Source organism: Cetorhinus maximus, chromosome 1, assembly GCF_964194155.1.
Source record: "Cetorhinus maximus chromosome 1, sCetMax3.hap1.1, whole genome shotgun sequence".
Lineage (NCBI taxonomy): Eukaryota > Metazoa > Chordata > Chondrichthyes > Lamniformes > Cetorhinidae > Cetorhinus > Cetorhinus maximus.
The window spans coordinates 187,117,203-187,143,263 of record NC_135879.1 but is presented as its reverse complement, the minus strand read 5'-3'; the positions used below and the strand labels follow the sequence as shown (position 1 = coordinate 187,143,263).

The 26,061-nt window shown below is 42.9% G+C and overlaps 1 protein-coding gene across 1 annotated transcript in view; it reads left to right on the top strand.

Annotated features, from left to right (window-relative positions):
* Positions 1-26,061, top strand: part of LOC144685893 (long-chain-fatty-acid--CoA ligase ACSBG2-like) — a 137,938-nt gene that overhangs the window by 616 nt on the left and 111,261 nt on the right. The window lies entirely within an intron of this gene.

The following is a 26,061-nucleotide window of genomic DNA, read 5'->3' as shown; positions in this document are numbered from 1 at the left end:
CATTAGGAGAAACAATTCCGGCCATTAGTTAATTATTACATAAATTATGGTGCTTGCATCTCTTATTGCATCTCTTATTTTCTCATTCACTATTAAATAAGATAAAATTTTTAAAAATGGGTCTGAGCAATGACAAACTGATGGATCACTATACATCATTTAATCCAAGGCACTTCCACTTTGTATATAATAGATACGGGAATTGGTGTGTGTTTTATTTATTTGACGCCCTTCCATTAACATCTGATGTTATGCTGTGAATCAAACACTAATCCTGGACGCAACATTATCCCGGATTCTTGTATCGGCAGAAAGCAAGAAAACTGTTTATCAGAAGACACCTGTTGCTGCAAGGTTTAAAAACTCCTGGCTTCATGTAACTTGCAAGCTGCTTTCCCCCGGTAAGGAAGGAGGAGAGAAAGAATAAGAAGAGTTGTCATGACAATGTATACACAAAGGAAATCTATTTCGATGCAACTTATAGCACTGCGTTTTTATAATTTAAAATTACGCCCTAGTGATAAAAAAATAAACTTGAAATTGGTAGCTGTAGAATTAATTCATCAAAACTTGCATGACTTTAGATAGTGAATATTCACTTACAATAATTAGAAGCTCTGTAAAATAATGAAATATTAACCCTATCAGACAGATTAAATTCGTGCCTGGATGAGACGTTTGTTTTTTATCTGCACGTAAAAAGTTTGGTTTTGTGTTTTTAAAAATAGCAGTTTTAAACCACGAAGACTTGATTAACTTGTGCAGAAAGCTGTGTTTGCATAACCATCAAAGAAATAGTGTTTAAAAAAAATCGTTCCTAACATTGTTTTGATAACCTCGGTATTATGTACGTAATCTGGATGGAGATAAAAAGGTAAAAACGAAAAGCTAAAAGCTACTGCGGATGCTGGAAATCCAAAACAAAAACAGAATTACCTGGAAAAACTCAGCAGGTCTGGCAGCATCGGCGGAGAAGAAATCAGTTAACGTTTCGAGCCTTCATGGCCCTTCGGCAGAACTGAAGCATAGTTAGGCGGAGGACAGAACCGTACTTCTTCAAAGAGGGCATTTCTTGAAGAGAGGTGACAGTCAATTAAACACAGAGATAAAAACAAAACGTTAACTGATTTCTTCTCCGCCGATGCTGCCAGACCTGCTGAGTTTTTCCAGGTAATTCTGTTTTTGTTTTGGATTTCCAGCATCCGCAGTAGCTTTTAGCTTTTTGTTTTTATCTCTGTGTTTAATTGACTGCCACCTCTCCTCAAGAAATGCCCTCTTTGAAGAAGTATGGTTCTGTCCTCCGGAGATAAAAAGGTGCTTTTTTAATGCAAATTCAAGACAACCATTCTCCCACGAGGGAAATAGAGCTTTGTCTCACTTTAAAATGTAATCTTTTTGTTTTACATCCATTCATATGAATTTTTAACCTAGCCAGTGTTGCAAATTGAAGATGGAATTTGGTGCACACTGAAAGCAGCTCTTTTTGTGGGTAGGGGTGAAGGTGAATTTAAACAATACGTAATAATATCCGGCATTGGCAATTAGTTTCAAAGGAAGGTGACTTGCTTTGTTTGTTATTGCCTATAGATGGAACATAGTTCAGGGTTAGCTATTACTGCAGGTCTGTGAAAATGAATTGTACAAAACGTTGCTGCATTGAGGGGAAATTAAACTCATTGTCCACAGTTGCCACAATCATTAAGGGACTGTCATCATGCCAGATTAAATTTCCAAAAAATAGGCCTGCGCTGTAAGAAATATCTATCCAGGTAGCCCTGGACTTGTTACCCAAGTTGCATCTGTAAAGGTGAAAGAAATAATGGCTATAATCACTGCTATCCAGCATAGCCTTGATGGGCCAAATGGCCTCCTCCTGTGCCATAATGAGTCTATGACTCTACTCTTTTGAGGGGAAAAGAAGCTTACTTTTCTAAAGAACAGATCTAGCATGTAAGGTCTCTGTTGATCTGAATTAATAACTCTGTACTCACCTTGGATGTATTCTATAGGCCATCTCTTTAATTCAGTTTCACTGTGTAAAAGGACTCCATGTAGAAGGCAGCAATACTGCTGACCCATGTAAAAATCTCGGCTGGAGCTTCTGCTTGTTTACCAGCCAGCCTGTGAATTCCCCCACCTTGCCCCGTTCATTTTAAAAGAAATGAGAATCACGTGCCAGGGATGCAGAAGTAGTACCCTCATCATCATAATGAATGCTTTTGCTGCATATTGGATTTGTAAAGAAAAATATCTGGTGAAGATATCCTCCTGTGGAATAATATGAATTTTAGGACCTGACAGCATGTTTTCCACCTATTGCAGAGCTTGGGAGGGTATGCAGGTCTATGAAAACTGCCCTGTTGTAAGCATCGCAAAATTGTTACAGAGCAGAAGGAGGCCATTTGGCCCATCACATCTGCAGAAACTCTCTGAAGGAGCAATTCACTTAGAGTGAAGGCAGAAGAATGGCACTGTAACCCTGCCCATTCCTCCTTTTCAGTCTAATTCCCCTTTGAATATCTCGATTGAACCTGCCCCCACCACACTCTCAGGCAGTGCATTCCAGACTCTAATCACTCGCTGCATGAAAAAGTATTTTATCATATCACTTTTGCTTCTTTTGCCAGTTACTTAAAATCTGTGCCCTCCCATTCTCGATCTTTTCACGAGTGGGAACAGTTTCTCCCTATCTATTCTGTCCAGACCCCTCATGATTTTGAATACCACTATCAAATCTCCTCTCAGCCTTCTTTTCTCCAAGGAAACCAGTCCTAACTTCTCCAATCTGTCCAATATTACTGAAGTTCCTCATCCCTGGAACCATTCTTGTGAACCTTTTTACACCCTCTCCAATGCCTTCACATCTTTCCTAATGTGCGACGTCTAGAACTGGACACAACATTTCAGCTGAGGCCGAACTTCTGTCTTATGCAAGTTCAGCATAATCTCCTTGCTCTTGTACTTTATGCCCCTATTAATAAAGCCTAGGATACTGTATGCTTTATTAACCGCTCTCAATCTGTACTGATTTATGTACATATACACCCAGGCTCCTCTGCTCCTCCTGCACCCCCTTTAGAATTATATCCTTTATTATATTGTCTCTGCAAGTTCTTCCTACCAAAATGAATCACTTCACATTTCTCTGCATTGAACTTCATCTGCCACCTGTCTGCCCATTCCACCAACTTGTCTATGTCCTTCTGAAGTTCTACACTATCCTCACAGTTCACAATGCTTCCAAGTTTCGTATCATTCACAAATTTTGAGATTGTGCCCTGTGCACTAAGGTTTAGGTTGTTAATATAGATCAGGAAAAGCAAGGGCCCCTACATTGACCCCAGGGAGCTCCACTACAAACCTTCTTCCAGCACAAAAAACACCTGTTAAACCACCGCTCTTTGTTTCTTGTCACTCAGCCAATTTTTTACTCCGTGTTGCTACTGTCCCCTTTATTTCATGTGCTACAACTTTGCTCACAATTGTGCAGCACAGTATCAAATGCCTTTTGGAAATTCATGTCCACCACATCAAAAGCATTGCCCTAATCAACCCTCTTTGTTACCTCTTCAAAAAACTCCAAGTTAAACATGATTTTCACTTGAGGAAATCTATGCTAGCTTTCCTTAATTAATTCACATTTGTCCACGTGACTATTAATTTTGTGCCGGATTATTGTTTCTGGAAGTTTCCCCATCACCAAAGTTAAACTAATGGGCCTGTAGTTGCTGGGCTTATCTTTATGCTCCAGTCCTCTGGCACCACTCCCGAGTCTAAGGGAGATTGAAAAAAGTAGGAGGAGAAGGTGGTGTAATGGTAATGTCACTGGACTAGTAACCCAGCAACTCAGGTTAATGATCTGGTGACAGGGGTGCAAATCCCATCACGGCAGCTGGTGGAATTTAAATTCAATTAATAAAATCTGGAATCAAAAGTTGGTAATGGTGACCATGAAACTGTCATCAATTGTTGTAAAAGCCCATCTGGTTCACTAATATCCTTTAGGGAAGGAAATCTGCTGTCCTTGTCTGGTTTGGCCTACATGTGACTCTACACCCACAGCAATATGGTTGACTCTTAAAAATGCCCTCTGAAATGGCCAGCAAGCCACTCAGTTAAATGGCAGTTGGGGATGGGCAACAAATGCTGGTCTTGCCAGTGATGCGCACATGCCATCAAAGAATAAAAAAAAGTTATGGCCAGTTCCTCTGTAATTTCCATCCTCACTTCCCTCAGTATCCTTGGATGTATCTCAAATGGTCTGGGTCCCATAGCAACTTTAAATACAGACAGCTTATCCAATACCACCTCCTAATTAATTTTAACCCTTCTAGTGACTGAATTACCTCCTCTTTCACTGTGGCCTGGGTAGCATCTTCTACCTTGGTAAAGACAGATGCAAAGTGTCATTTAATACCTAAGCTATGTCCCCTGCCTCCAGGTGGAAATCCCCTTTTTGGTCCCTAATCGTCCCTACTCCTCCATATACCACCTTTTTACTATTTATATTCCTATAGAAGACTTTGGGATTCTACTTTATATTGGCTACCAGTCTCTTTTCATGCTCCCTCTTTGCTCCTCTTAGTTGCTATTTCATCTCCCCACTGAACCTTCTGTATTCAGCCTGGTTCTCAATTGTATTTTCCACCTGACATCTGTCATAAGCACACTTTTTCTTCTTTATCTTAATTTATATCTCTTTTGTCATCAAGGGAACACTGGCTTTGTCTACCCTACCTTTCGCTTTCAAGGGAATATAGCTTGATAGTGCCTGAACTATCTCTTCTTTGAAGGTATCCCATTGTTCAGATACCTCTTCAAAAAAAGCTCCAAGTCGTTAAACACGATTTTCCCTTAAGATATCCATGCTGGCTTTCCTTAACTAACCCACATTTTTCCATGTGATTATTAATTTTGTCTTGAATTATTGTTTCTAGATGTTTCCCCACCATTGAAATTGAACTGATTGGCCTGTAGTTGCTGGGCTTATCTTTACACTCTTTTTTTGAACATGGGTGTAATGTTTGGGATTCTCCAGTCCTCTGGAACCATGCCTGAGTTTAAGGATGAATTATATTCTGGGAAAATATTTGAAATGTAACAGCCCCAGTTACTTGTCTTGCTTTCTCCTATTGTTTTTGGTGTTATTTACACTTCACCTTTTCCACCATTGCACTGCAATGTGCAAGTTCTTGATTTTACTCTTCAGCTGCATTTGTTCAATCTGTATTGCAGGTTACTCTGCATCTTCATTTAATCCAACACTTTAACAAATTCTTCATTTTGGGCAGCAAGGAGGGGATGCTCAAGCAACGTATGGTGCCAGTCAAGTCTGCTTCCTTTTCACTTTCTTCTGACCCTACCTCCCTGTCTAGTTTGTTCCCACCCAGGCACCTGTGTGAGTTTATTGCAAGACTTGTGATTTCTCAGTAAAATTAAACCTCTCTCTTGACTTTGCAATAGACCTCTTGAATCTCAGCATTTTTGAATAATGCTTGCATGATTTCACATGAAGTATCCAGTCTGGCGCCCCTTTCTCTGCCACTAGGGATGAATGGGAGTAGGTAACTGGGAGCCTCTCCTCACTGCACACCTCCCACCCTGCTGGGAAATTAAAACAAATAAATGAAATTAAGCTGATGGAGGCTGACCGGCTAAGTGAAGAGCTGATTACAATCCACAATCAAACCTGGTGTCCATTCCTGGCTAAAGGTTTTGAAATCTGGAAAAAAATGCCCACACATCAGAAACCGTCACCTGAATATATACAACATGAAAATTCTGTCCCAACAATTTTTTTATATTTAATGACGGAAACCTCATCCCGCCCTTGAATGAGGTTTCCTGAAAAATGCAAAGGTTGCCTGGCCAATTCACCTGCCTGCCAACTGTAACATTGGACAGGCAGCAAAAAATCCAAGTTAATTGCATCGTTAATGGGCTTAATAGCTCTCTTAATTGTCAACGGGCGCGCTTCCTAGTTTAGCACGCGCCTGCCGACTGAAATATCGCTCGGGTGCACGATGACGGTGGGACGGTCATCTGACATCATTGTGCGATATTTTACACTCGAGCGTGTCGGGCATGCGCCCACACACCGAGCAAAAAATTCTGCCCATGGGGTCACTTGACCTCACCAAAGGGTGGGTGAGCCCTGTTGTGGTCGTACCTAAACCAGATGGTGACAACAAAGTCTGTGTTGAAATGTGACAGGTGAATGAGGGGGAATCAGTAGCCCAATTTGTGACCTGTTTGAGGCAGGTGTTGTCGGATAAATGCAATTGTGTTGCAACGGATCTGAATAACCAGCTAATGGATCAGGTGATCCAGCATTGCAAATTAGATAAGTTGAGGTGTAAACTGCTGGAAAGTGGAGGTTACTTTAACGTTGGATGACACTTTGTTTATAGAGCTGCTATTTTTAGTGGATTGACAATTTCACAGCATGAAACTTGGTGCCACCTCTGCCATTATCACAACAAAAGTTGAGGTTAACCGAGTGGCATAAGCAACAAAAATTTGAGAGAGAGTGTTTCAGATGTGGCAGCTTGGGGCACGATGGAAAAGATGCCTGCTGCCCTGCCAAGGGAAAGATAAATACAGAAAATATGGGGGCAAAGATCATTTTGCCAAGAAGTGCAGAAGCAAAACTGAACAGAGAGGGAAGCCTGGCATACCATGTAAAAGAAAGAGAGGTAAAAGTAGTACAACTGTTAGCCAAGTTGAGGAAGATGCAGAAAGTGAGGACACGAATAGCAATCATGGATATATATTTTGTCAATGGGCGCAACCATGAGAAAGTTCCAGTGATTGTTAGTGTTGAAGTGAGCATTATTGTAAATTCAGGCAGTGACAGTAATGTCATCGACAGAGCACTCTGGGAGGAACTGAAGGCAAAAATCAAGTGCACATCTCAAATGTGTCAATAAACTCTGTCCTTGCATTTCTAAAACCCCACTTCAAACTGTTGGATGCTTCGTTGTGGATGTGAGAGCTGGAGATCAGAATATAGAGGCAGAATTTATAGTGATTGAGGAAGATGGTGAGCTTCCACTTAAGCAGAGAAACTGCCCAAGTCTTGGGGTACTACACATCCGATTGAAAGTGAATTCTGTGAAACCCTATGCAAAGCTTAAAGGGGAGTTTGGACCAGTGTTTCAAGGAATTGGGAAGTTACACAGCTGCCAAGTGAGATTAACCAATGATAAGAACATGAAGCCTGGAGCTAGAGAAGTCTGAGAGGGAAGGTTGACACAAAGCTTGGTCGAGCAGTTCCTTGATCTATCATAGAGCCAGTTGATGGACTAACACAGTGGGTGAGCCCTGTTATGGTTGTACCTAAACCAGATGCTGACATCAGAGTTTGTGTTGACATGTGACAGGTGAAGCAGTAGTGAGAGAACATCACCCAATTCCCACTGTGAACAAAATCAAGAGTTATCACCAGGCAAGGTATATATTTCAAGTGGGGATACCACCAGCTGGAGTTTCATCCTGATTCAAGGAAGTTGGCAAATTTTGTCACTCATTGTGGACTTTACCGATACAAGTTTGCTATTGCGCATCAATGCGGCACCAGAGATTTACCAACACGAAATCCGTAAGATGATACAAGGGATCCCAGGAACAGCAAAACATCTCAGGTGACATCATTATTCATGGAGCCAATAGAGAGGAACAAAATGAGAGGCTGAGATTAGTATTGGCTAGATTGCAGTCAGCAGGATTTATAGTAAAGGCAGACAAGTGTTTGCAGGAAGTGATAGCGCTGAAGTTCATGGGGCATAAACTCACAAGCAGCGGAATCAATCCAGCCAAAGACAAGATAGAAGCACCAGAAGAGCCGCATGAACCACAAAATGCTAATGAAGTGAGAAGTTTTCTGGGATTTGTGAACTATTGTGTGAGGTTTATCCCAAACTTTGCTATTCTGACTGATCTATTGAGGAAGTTGACCAGAAAGAATGAATAGTTCAAATTTGATGAATAACAGAAAGCTGTCTTCAATGCTTTGAAAGACAGCTTGACAAGTGCTTGAATCTTAGGATACAATGATCTAAATATACCCACAAAAGTCAAAGCAGATTCTAGTTCAGTAGGATTAGAAGCAGTGCTGGTGCAAATGCATGCTTGAAAATTATTGCCTGTGCAAGCAAGCAGATCTCTAACTGATGTGGAGAGGAGATATTCTCAGATGGAGAAAGACACCCTAGGATTAGTGTGGTTAAGTGAAAGATTCCACACATACTTGTTTGGCACCGAGTTTGAATTAGTGATGGATCACAAGCCATTAGAGATTATTTATTCTCCCAGATCCAAACCATGTGCCAGAAGCAAAAGATGAGCTTTGAGATTCCATCAGTACAAGTACAAGGTGATTCAAATTGCTGGAAAGCTGACCCACTATCAGGACTATGGAAGGAGGATCAAACACATAGATCCTCACTAGAGAAGGAAGCTGAATCATTCGTGTGGTTTGTGGCAGCTGATGCTACACTCAGAGCAATGACAACTAGAGGGATTGAATGAGAGTCAGGCAAAGATCCAGAATTAGATGACATCAGACAGAGAATCCAAGCGGGAAACTGGGAAAATTGCCCATTGTGAAATTTGTTCTCAGAGGCACAACAGAAGTCAATTTGCACACACGAAGGTTCCACAAATGGCAACAAGATAATTGATCAGCTAACCTGTTTTTAGCATTGTTGATTAATGGATAAATCTTGACTTAGGACTCAGAGATTTTTCTTGCTCTTGAAATAATGCCTAGGGATTATTTTGCACTTGCCAGAGAGGGGAAATGAATTTAAAGTTCCAGCCAAAAAATGGCATTTCCAACAGTGAAACACCTCCACTGTACTGATGTGTGTGCCTAGATTATGTTTTGAAATCCATGGACTATTGATCCAAAACTGACACCCCAGGAAGTTGTGTTTTGGGATGATGTATGGAAAAGGGTTGTGCAAGTGAGCAGAGATAGTAGTCTTGTAACACATGTTGATGAAGGAAGCCCAGCTTTTGAGGCTTTGCATCCCCCTGAGGTGAGGTTGAAGGAATCCAGGCCAGATTCATATAGGTACTAGCAGAATCTGAACAGGATATTGAGGAATATGGAGCAAAGGCTGCCAAATGGATTTGGATCATAGGTCAGCCAGGATCTTATCAAATGGTGGAACAGACTTGAGGGGCTAAATGACTTACTTCTGTTCTTGGGTCCTTAGGGTGAATCATTTCTGCTCATAGGATGCAGGATATTATGCCTGTTGGAAAGTAGGTTTGGCAAGTGTTTCAGTTCTTTTTTTATCTTATTACATAGGGAAGGGTGAGGAAACATGATTATTTTGCAAAATAATGTTTATATATGACTTTTGACCAAGATTCAATGGTTACATAACCAGAAATCCTAAAGCACCCACTTACAGTTGTCCCAACCATTTCATTTGGTCGTTTTAACACACGATATTCTAGTTAATGCATAACCTGTTACTAAGTAAAGCAATGGTAACTAAACTAGTAGGGTGGAGCAATGCCACATGCTTCAATCAGAAACAGTCAGTTTGGGTATAGCAGGGCAGAGTTCCCCTGAGGATTGGGGGAAAAAAATAAAATGCCAATGACAAGATTCCACATGAGATATTATTAAAACATTAAATCCAAAATAATTTATTCTAGATCATGGGACTAGATTAAAAAGTAGAAAAAGTGAATACTTGCTAGAATTGTAGTGAGATTGCAGGGAAGTGTTAGAAACATAAGAGCAGGAGTAGGCCGTTTGGTTTGTTGAGGCGGCTCCGCCATTCAGTTAGATCATGGCTGATCATCTACCTCAACACCACTTTCCCATGCTATCCCCATATCCCTCGATGTCATTAGTATCAGAATCTTATCGATTTCTGTTTTGAACATGCTCAATGATTGAGCTTCCACAGCCCTCTGGGGTAGAGAATTCCAAATTCTGAATGAAAAAATACCTCTGTTGTTCTAAAAGCCTGACTCTTATTCTGACACTGTCTCCCCTGGTTCTAGACTCACCAGCCAGGGGAAACATCCTATCTACATCTACCCTGACACGCCCTGTAAGAATTTTGTAATGTGATCACCTCTCATTCTTGGAAATGCTGGAGAATACAGGCCCAGTTTCCTCAACTTCTCCTCATAAGACAATCCTGCCATCCCAGAGATTGGTTGGTGAACTGCTGTTGCACTCCTTCCATGGCAAGTATATCCTTCCTTAGATAAGGAGACCAAAACTGTGCACGGTTGTGTATAGGTGTTGAATGGGGTATCATAGAAATTAGTGCTTATATGTTTCTATCAATAAAGCTGATCTGGATGAGAAAACAATGCAAGTCGCTGCACTTCAAAAGGAATTTATGCTTGTAAGACACTAACTTGGCAAATAAGGTGCCAATGGATTTGAGGGATCCCTAACCCAATGCCTGTAAGCCTGTGATTTGTGTTCACTGCCATGCTGTCAACAAGGAAGTCCCAACAGCAGTGGTCACAGAGTACTTGGTGGTTCAGGTGTTTGGACAATGATGACTACCCCTCCCTCATACTCTCCCTGAAGTTCCACCAGTGAAATTGAGGTGCACCAGGAAGTCTTGAGTATGTCTTGAACAAATATTTTGTGCCTGCACAGTCGAAGACACAAATTACATAGCAGAAATAGAGGGTAACCAAAGGGCTAAAAAGAGTGAGGAAATTAAGCTATTAATGTCAGCGGAGAAAAAGTATTGGTGCAACTTGAGGGTCTATAATCTGACAAATCCTCAGGACCTGATGGCTGACACCCTAGGCTTCTAAAAGTGGTAGCTGCAGAGATAATGGGTTGGCTTTTCATCAAGGAGGCGGGAGTCTGGAATTTTCCAAACGTCGTGATCCTGCCTCTCTCCTGGCAGTGCCATTTGGTGGGATTTCCAACCTATGGAAGTGGGGTCTGGCTTGGCGTCGGGCTTGTTGGAGACGGAGACAGAGGCAGCTGATTCTGTGGCAGCCAGATTAAAAGGCTTGTCTCTGTTCACCAAGACATTGGCCCAGTTCTTCAGATTAGTGTGAAGCTCCCTAACCCTCACTCATCCCAACTCACTCGCCGATATCCACTTAAACAGAACTCATGAGCCCTATAATAATATTTGGACTTTTTTTTAAGGCTCATTATGTTTGCTTATTTTGACAGAATAACTAGATAGTCATTTAAAAAATGATTATCCTCTTCAGAAGCTCACAAACCTGTTAATATAAACAAGCTCACGTTGCCTTAGATAACAGAATCGAGTGGTGGTTTGGAAGGTAGCCAAACATTCAAGCACACAATCCCCTGAACAACTGTGTAAACAAACACTGCTGAGCAGAATCCATTAGAGCTTTTGAAGACAGCAAAAATTCAGACATCTATCAAAGCTTTAAAACAGCTGGCCAAACAGATGGCTGAGATGAAGATCCAGGAAAAAATGTGAGAAACGTCCTCTTTGCTTTCAATCAGTTCTGGATTTTGAACTAGGCTAGCCTTTCAATAGGTGAGGTGAGAGTGATTGCCCTTGACATCAAGGCCGCATTTGACCAAGTGTGGCACCAAGGAGCCCTAGCAAAACTGAAGTCAATGGGAATTGGGGAAAACTGCCCACTGGTCAGTGTCATACTGAACACAAAGGAAGATGGTTGTGGTTGTTGGAGGTTGGTCATCTCCAGGACATCACTGCAGGAATTCCTCAGGGTAGTGACCCCAGCCCAACCATCTTCAGCTATTTCATCAATGACATTCCTTCCATCATAAGGCCAGAAGTGGGGATGTTTGCTGATGATTGCACAATGTTCAGCACCATTCGCGACTCCTCAGATACTGAAGCATCCATGTCCAAATGCAGCAAGACCTGGACAAAATCCAGGCTTGGGCTGACATGTGACAAGTAACGTTGGTGTCAGGCAATGATGATCTCCAACAACAGAGAATCCAACAATCGCCCCTTGATGTTCAATGGCATTACCATCATTGAACCCCCACTATCAACATCCTGGGGTTTACCATTGACCAGAAACTGAACTGGACTAGCCATATAAATACTGTGGCAACAAGAGCAGGTCAAAGACTAGGAATCATGTGACAAGTAACTTACCTCCTGACTCCCCAAAGCCTGTCCACCATCTACAAGGCACAAGTCAGGAGTGTGATGGAATACTCTCCCCTTGTCTGGATGAATGCAGCTCCCACAACACTCAAGAAGCTTGACACGATACAGGACAAAGCAGCCTGCTTGATTGGCACCACATCCACAAACATTCACGCCATCCACCATTGATGCACAGTAGCAGTAGTGTGTACTATCTACAAAATGCACTGCAGGAATTCATCAAGGCTCCTTCGACAGCACCTTCCAAACCCACAACCACTACCATCTAGAAGGACAAGGGCAGCAGATAGATGGGAACAGCACCACCTGGAGGTTGCCTTCCAAGTCACTCACTATCCTGACTTGGAAATATATCGCTGTTCCTTCACTGTCGCTGGGTCAAAATTCTGGAACTCTCTTCCTAATAACACTGTGGGTGTACCTACGCCAAATGGACTGTAGCAGTTCAAGAAGGCAGCTCACCATCACCTTCTCAAGTGCAAATAGGAATGGACCAAAAAAGCTGGCCCAGCCAGTGAAGCCCACATCCTGTGAATGAATAAAAAGAAATACATCGTAAAATGTAGTGCTTCATCAAATGGATAATCTATTCCAAAGCATCTGAAGACTTTACCACTTTTACAACTGCTGTTCTTTCCCTTCACAGCTTGCCAACTGTTAGAACTAACAACATGGCAATCACATTATTTTATGGTCATTTACCATTTCAAATCACAGCACTGTCACCACTCACCTTAGTAAAAACAGATACAACTTAGGCTACAGCATTTCATAATGACACATGAAGTAGGCATCACCATTTGTGCTGACTTTGCATATGCGTCCCACGTCCAAATCATGGATTACCAACACCTATATGCTGCGGTGATTTATGTTGCCAACCAAAATTTGCCCGTCTCCATCAAAATTGCGAAAGTTCCAAAATGCCCAGTTCCGCACTGGTGCTGGCATTGTCGAGACAGCTGCTGTCGAGCAGGCTCGACAAGCCATATGTTCTACACTTGCTGCTATTTCTTATGTTCTTATCATATCTTCATGGAACGTTTCCCTTTGGCACAAACAGAAGGAAGGACAGACAAGATTGAGAATTAGTCAGTCAAAGTTTTGTGTAGTGCAACAGGCATTTTAAAATAAAAAATGCAGGAGTCAACAAGTTAATGCAGTTCAGAATGAAAGACTGTAGACTGGTCAGGGAAAATGAACAGAGAAATAGTGCTCACCACCTTCTTCCTTGGCGCCATATTGATTTTTGCAGGGAACATTTGCAGTTCCATCTCCTACTTACTTCTCAAGAACACAAGAATTAGGAGATGGAATAGGCCATTTAGCCTCATGAACCTGCTCTGTCATTCGATAAGATCATGGTTGGTCTGATTGTGGTCTCAACACCATTTTTCTGTCTGTGCCCCCAGTAACACTTGAGTCCTTGTTGATCAAAACGCTGTCTAACTCTGCCTTGAATATATTCAATGACCCAGCCTCCACTGTTCTCTGAGGATGAGAATTCCATAGACTTACCGACTAGCTGAGAGAAAATATTTCTCCTCAGTTCAGGCCTGGATTTTCACCAAGTCAGGATGGCTTGGGGGCCCTTTAAAAAAAGTTAGGCCAGTTTCGATTCCGAGAACCCTAATCCCATTCTCGGGCTGTTTAATTTTCAGGAGTGCCTATAATGGATGCAGTCTGGTTCCGGTCAAAAGTCCACACCAGGCACTCTCGACCTGGCTGGCTCCATTGTAGGAATAGGCATTTCCTACTTCTCAGCCATTTTCATGGAGTCAGTTCAGGTTTTTAAAGAGTCATGGTTCATGGTACCTCAGAGGTGTCATGAGCCATAGTCTTTATGAGGGGATCTTTTATAAGGTGTTCTCAAAAGGTCCTCCTCATGTTCCCATGCCAAACTATGACCCTCAACCCACCCCTATGGACCCTCATGCCCTCTGTGCCAAAGTTTGCCCCTCCACCCACACCCCTTAAAGCATGCTTATACAACCCCGGGCCCAAAAAGTCCCTCTACGTGGCCTGTGGAGCAATTATTGAAAATGCTGGCAAAACGGGTCAGTGAGTTTGAAGATATCTGCAGGGGACTGCTCCTCCAAAGGCAATCTGTTTCTCTCCCATGTTTACTGTTGAGCTACTGAGCTATCAGCAGTAAAAACATAGGAGAGCAACAGGCTGTGATTGGATGAGCAATGAACGCCGGCAACTGTGAGACTCTGGAGCGCGCACGCGGGGCCTCCGATCACCACGCTTTCCTGTAGCTCTGGCTGCTTCCCCTACCTCCCCACCCCACTCCTGGTGCTCTGGCTTGGCTCCAGCCGCTTTGCCCCTGCCCCTGGTGTTCCAGCCCGGCTCCAGCTGCCCTCCCCCGGTTCTCCCTGTGCTCCCCCGATTCCCCTCAGCGGCCACCTGCGTTTGTGCACCGCTAGGCCTCAGACCTCGCTCCAGGTTTCTCTTCTGCTCTCCCCTGCGCCCAGCTGATTTAGTGAGTGGGTGGGTGAGTGAGTAAGTGTAACAGAAAGAGAAGGGGTGTGAAAGGGAGGGGAGAGTGTGTGTCTGGCTCACGCCCAGTCTCAGGGTTCTCATTCACCATCACCCCACACACCATGAGGCACTCTCACCCGCTCTCACAGTGGGTGAGTGTGAGTAGGTGAGCCCCCTGAGGCTGGGAGTGGGCTGGACGCACACTCTTACCCTTTCACACTCTAATGGCTGTCTTTATTTAATGCTCACTTTTTAATTGTCAGTTTATTGCTGTGACTTTTTATTTTTGCTCAGCAAGTCGCTTGTTTTCATATGTTGGATTTTTTTTTGAAATTCACGTTTCATTTGGGCTACACCATATCTTTCCAAAATTTGCTCACTGGGCTCCCAAGTGTGAAAAAATTGAAATGTGGGCCCCCACACGAAAAGATTGGACAAGCCTGCTTTAAAGTATCAGTGACAGAAACTGCAAGCCTTTGAAACCTCTTAACCTTGTGTAAATAAATAATGTAAAATTGACAGTAGGGATCAAAGAGCCAGAGCTGTCAATCAAGTAACATTTTCTCTGGGGCTCAGGTGTTTCAACAGAGTAATGGATGTCAGGGCTTTCAGACACTAGCCCTATAGCTTGCAGTAGAGAGCATGAGGGGCCATGAGGGTGGGCATAGCTTGGCAGAGGGTGCATGAGGGGCCATGGGGGTGGGTGGCATAACATGGCATAGGGGGTTGGTGGGGGGCATAGCTTGGCATAGGGTACACAAGTCATGGAGGGTGGGAGTGTAGCTTGACATGGGGGCATGAGGGACCAAGGGGTTCAGCAGAATAACTTTGCATGGGGGCAATGTGGGTGGGTGCAGGGTGCATAACTTGCTAAAGGAGACCTGAGAGGCCATGGAGGTTGGGTGGGGTACATGAGGTGGCATGGATGGAGCATGGGAAGTGTGTGGAGATTGAGGGTCTGCAGGGCCTTTCTATTTTTATTCTAACAAGGGCTAAATTCCACAACACCAAGGTGGGTCTTTTAAACATCCCTCCTTGGCTGCCTCCGACATCTTTCCCAGGTCGGGTGGCTCGATTCCAACCTGGTTTCCCCCCAACCTCCGGCAGTGAAGATTCCGCCTTTGCGGGCATTCCCTCCTGATGTGGGCGGGCCAAACTGGGAAGTTTCCTGACTCCCGCTACCCGCTTCAGTGATGAAAACCCAGGCCTCATTCTTAAAGGGAGACCCCTAATCTTTAAACTGTGTCCTTTAGTTCTAGACTCCCCCACAAAGCGAAATATCTCAGCATCCACGCTGTCAAGTGCCCTCAGGATCTTGTGTTTCAATAAGATCGCCTCTCATTCTTCTAAATCCCAATGAGTACATGCCCAACCTGCTCAACCTTTCCTCATAAGGTAGCCCCTTCATCCCAGGAATCAGTCGTGTGAACCTTCTGTGAACTGCTTCTAATGCAATTATATCATTTCTTAAGTAAGGAGACCAACACTGTATACTGTACTCTAGGTGCAGTCTCACTAAGGCCCTGCACAGCTTTGTAACACTTCCCTGTTTTTACTCAGGATTCTGCTTGCGATAAACACCAACATTCAATTTGCCCTCCTAATCACTTGCTGTACCTGTGTGTCAGGACACCCAGATCCCTCTGTACCAGCTTGTACCAGAGTTCTGCAGCCTCTCTCCATTTAATTAATAATATGCTTTTGTATTCTACCTGTCAAAGTGGACAAGCTCATGGGTAGGATTTTCCCGTTGGCGAGCGGGGGCGGGGCCCACTCGCCGACGCGTAAAACGACGCGGGATGACATCCGGCGGAACCCTCAACGTCATCCCGCCCCATTTAAATTTTCAGGAAGGCGGGGGCGCAGCAAAATCAGCTGTACAGCCGCCGACCTGTCAATGGCCAATTGAGGCCATTGACAGAGTCAATTAAGTAATTAAAGGACCTGCCCGTCCAACCTTAAGGTTGGTGGGCAGGCCAGGAGTCCCGGCAGGAATTAGAAAAAGCATGAAACCTCATCTACGGGCGGGATGAGGTTTCATGTCGGTTTTTATAAACTTTAGTAAAGTTTTTGTAAACATTATGGGCATTGTCACATGGGGGACACGTTAGGGAAATTTTATTTTTCTATTTTTAGCTTTTTTACATTTAGAGCCGATCTCCCTTAGGCAGCACTTTTGTAAACATTATGGGCATTGTCACATGGGGGGACACGTTAGGGAAATTTTATTTTTCTATTTTTAGCTTTTTTACATTTAGAGCCGATCTCCCTTAGGCAGCACTTAGCCTCAGGGAGATGAGTGCGCTCTTTCGTGCGCACTCTTGATTTTGGGATTCCCTCCCCCATATAGCGCTTCCGTGTGAATGTCACGCTGGACGGGCCTTAATTGGCCTGCCCACCTAAAATGGCGCTCCGCCCCTGATTGGGGGCGCCGTTCGGAAGCGCGCCTGTGCGCGCTCGCCCTTCAACTTCGTCCCCGACAGGGGAAAAACTTGCCCCATGTTTTCCCACATTATGCTCCATCTGCCAATTTTTTTTTCCCACCAATTTTTTTAACCAATCTGTAACCCTTTGTAGACTCATGTCCTCTTGACAACTTACCTTCCTACCTATCTTTGTGTCATCAGCAAATTTATCAAGCATATGTTCGGCCCCTTGATCCAAGTAATTGATATAGATTGTAACTAGTTGTGGCCTTGGCACTGTTCCCTGTGGCACTGCACTAGTTACGGCTTGCTAACCCAAAAGTGACCCATAAATCCCTGGTCTTTGCTTCCTATTAGTTAACCAATCCTCAATGCTAATATGTTATCTCCTACACCATAAACTTTTATTTTGTCTAGTAACATTTGATGTGGCATTTTTTCAAATGCCTATTGGAAACCCAAGTATTTTTTGTTAAAGGGTATGTTGCACTCTCCATGAACAGATAGCCCCCTGCCAGGTGTCTGCCACATTCCCTTTTAGCCATCAGAAGGTTGCACAACAGCAGTTTCTATAAATACCTCTTTGTCTGCCTCTCCTCTCCTTTTTTAAACTGCTTCCTATCCTGGTTCTTCTCTTTTTCCCCCCCCTCCCTGAAATAAAGAAAAATAGCATGACTAAGAAAGGAATTCAGGTCAGTGGTCTGGGGAATTGACCTGCATTACCACTGCTATGATGCCAGACACAGTTCTCTATACTTTAAAAACAGAAAATGCTGGAAATACCCTAGGCAGCATCTGTGGAGAGAGAAGCTGAAGTTAATGCTTTAGGTCTTTTGTTAAGACATCACGTTTTGTTTAAAATTTCCAGCCTCTGCAGTATTTTACTTCTCTTTAGACTTTAGTTCCTTCCCTGTTGTAAAATGTCTTGATTTTTGTTTGTTTTATATGGTATGTTTTAAAGAACAATAATTCGTCAATGACTGAACAATTAAAACATGTTGAAAATATAATTGTTTTATAGGCAAAATATTTGGGATTTCAGATAAATGTATACCAGTTTTATCAGAAACATTTTTCTGCATTCATGGCAGCTTAACAAAATACAGGTAATATTGTTGAGGGCTATGTGGATTTCAGTTTTAACTTTCTGTGATTTAAAGGATTCAGATTTGTGGTATGGCACATAATATTGTGAAAGTGTCCTGGAAAACTTGAAAGTACTTTACTTTGGAAGATTAAATGGGAGAAAAGCAGAACAATTATTTTTGGTTTTGTGATAGGGCTTATGCATTTCAAAATTCTTGCAATAGGTGAGTTCTATATCACTAAATGTAAATTAGAGTCTTGTCACTAAAATTAAAAGTGCACACTGTTTTTGAGAGACTTTGGATTTTTTTGCAAGAGCTAGATAAATTTCCAGTTAAACTGGAATTTAACTACTGTGTTGTGTTGCAACTGTGTGAGTGCCAATCTACATACTAATTCCAGAGAACTTTGAAATGCAAGGTTTTTTTGGTATTGAACGCCGCTTAAATTTTCACTTATTAAATGAACCTTTGGAATTGAATTGATAACTAGAGTGTGACAGGAAGGGACAGAGCACACAAACATATGTATGCACCAGCAAATAAGGCCAAAGTAAGTAAAAAGACAGAATTAAAGGCTTTTTATCTGAACGCTTGCAGAATTCGTAACAAGATGGATAATTAATGGCACAAATAGAAATAAATGAGTATGATATAATAGCCATTAAAGAGACATGATTGCAATGTGGCCAAGGCTGGGACCTGAATATTCAAGGGTATTTGACATTTTGGAAGGACAGGAGGAAAGGAAAAGTAGATGGGGTAGCTCTGTTAATAAAGGATGAAATCAGTCCAATAGTGAGAAATGATTGTGGTTCAGAAGATCAAGCTATAGAAGCAGTTTGGGTGGAGATAAGAAATAACACAGAAAATAAGTCACTGGCAGGAGTAGTTTGTAGACCCTGTAACAGTAGTTTACACAGGACAGAGTATACATCAAGAAATAATTGGGGCTTGCAAGAGATCTATTGCAATAATCATGGATGACTTTAATCTTCTTCATATTGATTGGACAAATCAAATAACCTGGAGGATAAGTTCATAGAGTATATTCTGGACAGTTATTTTTTTGAACAATACATTTTGGAATCTACCAGAGACCAGTCTATTTTGGACCTAGTAATGTGTAATGAGACAGGATTAAGTAAGAATCTCATACACTCTCCTAGGCAAGAATGATCATAACATGATAGAATTTCATGTTCAGTTTGAGCATGAGAAATGTAGGTCCATAGTGTCTTAAATTTGAATAAAGGCAATTACAAAGGTCTGAATGTAGAGTTGCCTAAGTGAACTGGAAAATAAGTTTAAAGGTACAATGGTGGACATGCACTGGCTGACATTTAAGGAGATATTTCATAAGTCTCAACAAAGATAGGTTCCATTGAGGAAGAAAGGCTCTAACAGAATGATACCAAGGAAGTTAAGGATGGCATCAAATTGAAAGAAAAGATGTACAGTGCTGTGAAAATTAATGGAAGGGCAGAAGTTTGGGAAAGGTTTTGAAGCCAGCAAAGGGTGACTAAAAAATAACAGAGGGAGAAATTGGAGCACGGGAGAAAGCTAGCAAGAAATATACGAACAGTAAAAGCTTCTACAAATATATAAAAAGGAAAAGAGTAGCTAAAGTGAGCATTGATCCATTGGAGGGTGGGACTGGAGAATTAGTAATGTGAAATGTGGAAATGGGAGAGGCTTTGAACCAAGTTGTTTGTATCATCATAGTAGAAGATGCATAAAGCATCCCAAGAATATTTGAAAATCAAGAGGCAAAAGAGAGGGAGGAACTTAGAACAATCACCGTCACTAGAGAAAAAATAATGGGAATACTAATAGGACTTAAAGATGACAAGTCCCTTCGAGCTGAAGGCCTGCATTCTAGGGTCTTGAAGGAAGCGACTGCAGGGATAGTGGATGCATTACTAGATTCTGGAAAGGTCCCAGTGCATTGGAAAACCACAAATATGACACCTCTGTTCAAGAAAGGAGGGAAACAGAAAGGAATAAACTGTAGACCAGTTAGCGGAACATCTGCCATTGGGAAAATGCTAATATCAATTATTAAGGAGGCAATAGCAGGACGTTTAGAAAACTATAATATAATCATGCAGACTCACCATGGTTTTGAGAAAGGAAAATCATATTTGACAAGTTCATTGAGGATGTAACAAACAGGTTGGATAAAGGGGAACCTGTGGATGTAGTTTATTTGGTTTTCCAAAAGTCATTTGATAAGGTGCCACATACAATGTTATTACAAAAGATAAGAGCATCTGGTGTTGGGGGTGTTATATTAACATGGATAGAGGACTGGCTAACAGGAAACAGTCAGGATAAAAAGGTTATTTTCAGGCTGGCAAACTGTAACTCGTGGAGTGCCGCAAGGATCAGTGCTGGGGCCTCAGCTATTTATGATCTACATTAATGACTTCGATGAAGGTACTGGGCTGTATAGTAGTCAAATTTGCAGACGATACAAAGGTAGAAAAGCAAGTTGTGAGGAGAATGCAAAGAGTCTGCAAAGGGATATAGATAGGTTAAATGAATGGGCAAAAATTTGGCAGATGGAGCATAATGTGGGAAAATGTGAGGCTTGGCAAGAAGAATAGCAAAGCAGAATATTATTTAAAAGGAGAGAAACTACAGAATGTTGCGATGCAAAGGGACCAGGAATCCTTGTACACGAATCACAGAGTCAGCATGCAGGTGCAGCAAGTAATTAAGAAGGTTGGCCTTTATTGCGAGAGGCGATGGAGTACGAAAAAGGGAAGTTTTGCTACAACTGTACAGGGCATTGGTGAGACCACACTTAGAACACTATGTACAATTTTGGTCACCTGCCTTAAGCAGAGACATACTTGCATTTGAGGCAGTTCAGAGGAGATTCACTAGGCTGATTCTTGGGAGGAAGGGGTTGTCTTTTGAAGAAAGGTTGGGCCTATACTTATTTGTGTGTAGAAGAATAAGTGAACTTATTGAAAAGTAGAAGATTCTGAGGGGGCTTGACAGGGTAGATGCTGAGAGAATGTTTTTCCTCGTGGGGGAGTCTAGAGCTAGGGAGGACAGTTTCAGAATAAGGGTCTTCCATTTAAGAGGGAAATGAGAAGAATCTCTTCTCTGAGAGTCATTGGTGCTTGGAATTCTCTTCCCCAGCAAGCACAGGAGGCTGGGTCATTGAATATATTAAAGTCTGAGTCAGATTTTTGATTGACATGGAAGTCAAGGGATTTGGGGGACAGGCAGGAAAGTGGAATTAAGGCCACATCAGATCAGTCATGACCTTATTGAATGGCGGAGCAGGCTCGAGCGGTTGAATGGCCTACATATGTTCCTATTTCTCAAGTTCTTGTGAATACTCACTTTGAACTGATTCATGAGTAATGATCTGTCGTAGGGCCTCAGGCACCTGAAGGGAGGAGGAGCGGCAGCTGGACACCCCTGGGTCATCCACTTAGGAATTGCAGAGGCTGTCCTCTCCCTCTGAGTCCCCTTTCTCTGTGACTCCTGCAACCACGTCTTCTGTCACCACAGAAATAGGCGCTGGCCCACAGGAGGGCGGCCAAAGCAAGGCCGCAGCTCTCCAGAGGACTTATGCCAAAGTCATCAGAGGCAATAGGGCCAACCATTGCATAGGCTGTCTCCACCCCTGCTGTGGATGTCAAGGCAGCACCTAGAAGAAGTGGTAGGCCTAGAAAAGTTAAGAATTTCTGATCATAAATGGTTGCAGGGGTGAACAAATTTTGTCACTTTATAATCTGAAAATATATTCATTTTCACTGAATAATGTACAATGGTGTCTTTCAGCTTCATTTACAGGCTTCGCAAGTCCTCCCCTTGTGTTCCCTCCCCACCCCCACTAGCAGTTCAGCTGCATGCAGTGATTCTGGAGGGAGAAGTGTGCATGCGTGTGCGTGTGCGCGTGTGTGCGTGTGCGCGCGTGCGTGTGCGTGCGCGTGTGTGCGTGCGTGCGTGACCTCGTGCAAGCACTCTCCCACACAGGGAACCTTCATCCATCACACTCATCGCACTGTCCTGAGTATTTTCCATACTAGGGTTCTCTTTCAGTTATCCGTCTGAGCTGACCTGCCTCTCTGCCCACCCACTGGTCACACCCCCATGCAGCATCCGGACTCCTTCCCTTACACCTTCCTGTTATGGTCACTTTGACAAATGGACCACAGGAGTCTCAGGTACAGGTCACGATCGTTTATTCGAGCAATTGCAAGGAGAGAGCCATCTCAATGCAGCTTGAGATAGCACTCTGCTAAATTACAAGTGTTCACCATATTTATACATTATTGGTCATGTACAAGAACATTCTCCAGATTCCAATCTCGTCAACATATAGGTTTACATTAAACAGACATCTCTTGTAACAGGTACATGCATCGTATGTCCCTATTTTCACCCAGGCAAAGACCTTCCCTCCTATCTAAGCTGGGACCACCTGTCCTTCCCCTATCTGTTGAAGAGCACACTTAATCTTAGTTGTTTTCCAACCTAAGTCTCCAGTCTAACTCCCAGGACCTTGCTGGTGATTGCAAACCCTGAGGGTGTACAAAGTTTGAGAGTGTATAAGGTTCATCTGGTTTAACTGTTTAATTGTTGATTTACTGATTTGCGCTGGCCTGCCTATAGATTCTAATTTAAGTAATTCATTCCCTTATAATGAATTCTCCCTTACCATAAATTCTCATTTACTTTCTTCCCCCTAACAGTCCCTCCTTTTGGCTCTTGGCCTAGCCCAAGGTAGCCAACTATGGTGGTACTGTCCGTCCCTTTACGCACCGCTGCCCATTGATGCTGGCCAGTCATCCAGCTTTGGGTTGTAAAAGGTACCGTCAGACCACCTGTATCATCTGGCCGTTCAATTCAGGCCTCAGGCTTACTAAATTCCTTCTGTTAATACTCCCCCAGCGCCACCTTTTTTGTGACTTCCGGGTGCGATGAATCAAGAATGTTAGATAATCAATATCAGTTGAAGTATAACTAGGGAATTGGAGATGATTCAAATCCAAGGGTGTATCTGTATGTTTGAGCCCCAGTTCCACAGGTTCTCCCATCATGTGGAAGAATCTATTTGTTCGATATCCTCCTTTAAGGCTCTAACCTGTTGCTGCAGTGTATAGTAAGCTCTGTATATCTGCTGGACCTGTCTCCGAATCGTGGTTAGGTGCTTGGGTAATAGGGGAATTTCATAGGAGAACTGGTTCAAATACTGTGTCAGGTCATCCTTAAAGCTTTCCTTGACCTGAATAGTAGTCGTTTCTCCCTTGTATATTTCGACCAGTTCCACTTTCCCTACCCTTGCTGGCGCCTGTGGATGTAGGCACACTGAATGATTATGGATGGGGCATATCCGGTTGCTCCTGTACTGGATCTTTTGCTGCCACCTGGTGATACAATATCTCCCATTCCCTGTATACGCAACATGAGTCGGTTCTTTTGCAGCCCATATAGTTTCCATTGTACAGTTTGCTGCTGCTTTAAATCCGCACTTTGCTTCTTCCGTCTCATATATTGGGTGTGCACATACTACTGCGGTGGTCTTTATACTACACCCTTCTAATGTGGTGCTAACTATATTTCCTTCTATGTCTACTGCGTATGGCAAAATATCATGATACTTAATATAGTAATCCTCCCGTATGACCCCAATATTTTCTACTCTATATAAGGTCCTGCCGGTTGTTGACATAGTCATGACAGGTATTACTAATACAATGCCTATTAGCATATTATTTACTATACATTCAACATTCATTCTATAACTGCGTGTTAAACCTCTGAGCTGGCAACCAGTCAAATCATGATCCTTGTGTCGTGAAAGATTAAATAAATGTTCATTAGTTACCCATAAAGGAACTATCCCTTCATCAATCTGTCTTAAATTCTCTCGGGCTTGTTCCAGTGCCCAGGATCCATAAATGCTGCAAACATAATTTCTGTTCGCTTTGCCTGAAATATTTTTCCCTATTTCAATCAGTTTGTTGATAGTCCCCGCATGACTTTCAAGCACGGTAGCCAGGCTTTGGATTAACCGCGTCATGTACTGGTCTGTATTTAATTGGGTGTTATGAATTTCCCGTCCCCGCTCTAAAATCTCCTTAAGCTTGAAGCTCAGTACGGATCTGCTGATCGACAGTTGCTAGATCGATGGAATTAACGACTAATGGGGTCCCTGTATTGAATATCGTGGCAGCGTCACTCATCAGGCTGCGCTTATCTCGGTTTCCTACGCGGCCTGATCGCATTCCGCCGTTAAACTGAACTGCTTCAGTCATCAATTGGTGCGTCAGAGCCGTATAAAGTGCTTGGGTATGGGTTGAGCACCACAGGGGCAGGGCAACACCGGATATGTTCAAGACTACGGGTACCAGCTCGTGGTGTACATTATCATACAAAACTTCTGATTAACCAGTACCAAACCATTCGTCGGTCCAGGATGCATAGTCGGACAAGGTGGGTTAGTTGGTGTGGTTTGAGAGGCTTCAATTATCTCTACTTGGGCTGTGGAAGTAGACGTGGGAGGTGGCTGGGTAGTGGTACTAATCTTCTCTTTTGGGCGGACCTCCCACGCCCAATCAGAAGCAAACCCTTACTACAATTCAAAAGCACTTGTTCTCCTACTGTTACATTTATCATTCCCCGTTGCGTGTCGCATTCGGCATTGTCCGTGCTGTACCAAAGTTTCTCCTACGGTGTGGGACGAGCAGTGATGATCCCCAACCTTGTTCCCAGTACAGATACGCCTACGACCAGGATCGTAGATCTGTGGAGACATTAACATCGGCTCCCGTTCTCCGGGTTACCGCTTGGTCAATTGTCATGTATCTTTAACTGTATGTAATGCCTCCATTTACTTCCCGTTCTCATATCTACAAGTGCCCACGTATCACCTGTCATAATTACCTCGTATGGTCCATGCGTGTTTGCTCCGGGCTCACCTTGACCTTATTCCCTACTTGGAGGTGGGGGGGTGGGGGTGTGGGGTGTCCATTGTTGCTCTTTGGATTTGCCTGTTTCCATATCCTTAATCACCAGTCGTTCTCTGACTTCCTTCCTTAACTCATACAATTGCTTACTTATTTCTCTCACATCCTCGCATCTTTCCTTTTAGTGGTCCTACATCTCCCACTCCTCCTATGATTCCCGGGTAACTGCATTGCTCTCCTTGTTATTGTTTCAAATGGGGTGAACCTACTGGTTCTGCTTGGGGTAGTACTAAGGCGGGTCAGAATATTGGGCAACACTGTTACCCAGCTGTTCCCTGTCTCTTGAATTGCTTTTGCTATTGATGTTTTTTTTCAAAGTTCGGTAAATCCTTTCCACCATCACCGAGCTCTGTGGGTGGTAGGGAACGTGGAATTTCTGTTTAATCCCCATAAACTTACATGTTTCTTTAATGACTCTTCCTGTGAAATGAGTTCCCTGATCTAAATCCATCTGGTTAGGCACCCCCACTCCTTCCAGTCTATTGTCTCCTGCTGCTGTTCCACGTCGGACCTCAATTCCTTAAACTGCCTACACAACTCTACAATGCACCTTCTTATCCTATATTTTAATGGCTCACTATCTTCACTTCCAGTGACCATTCTCTCTGGGAGCCGCTTAACTCTGCATGTGATCATAGTGTTAATCCTGTGGTCTTACTTTTTGTAGCTCGCAGGCACAATAATACAATCAGTAATACATCTATTTAACCTTTTTCCAGCTTTCCCTTTACCTATATCCATCTTGTGGCAAATTGTTGTTAAGTATTATTTCTCCTTACATTTCAGTTGCCTGAACCACAGATTCCACATAGTTTTACCTCTTAAGTTTTTTTTCCCTGACCATGCTCATCCTAAGATTCTCTTGAGGTCAGTTTCTCTGTTGTCTTGATCGTTTAAAATGTTTAGGCCACATTAACTATTCCATGTCAATGGGGATCTC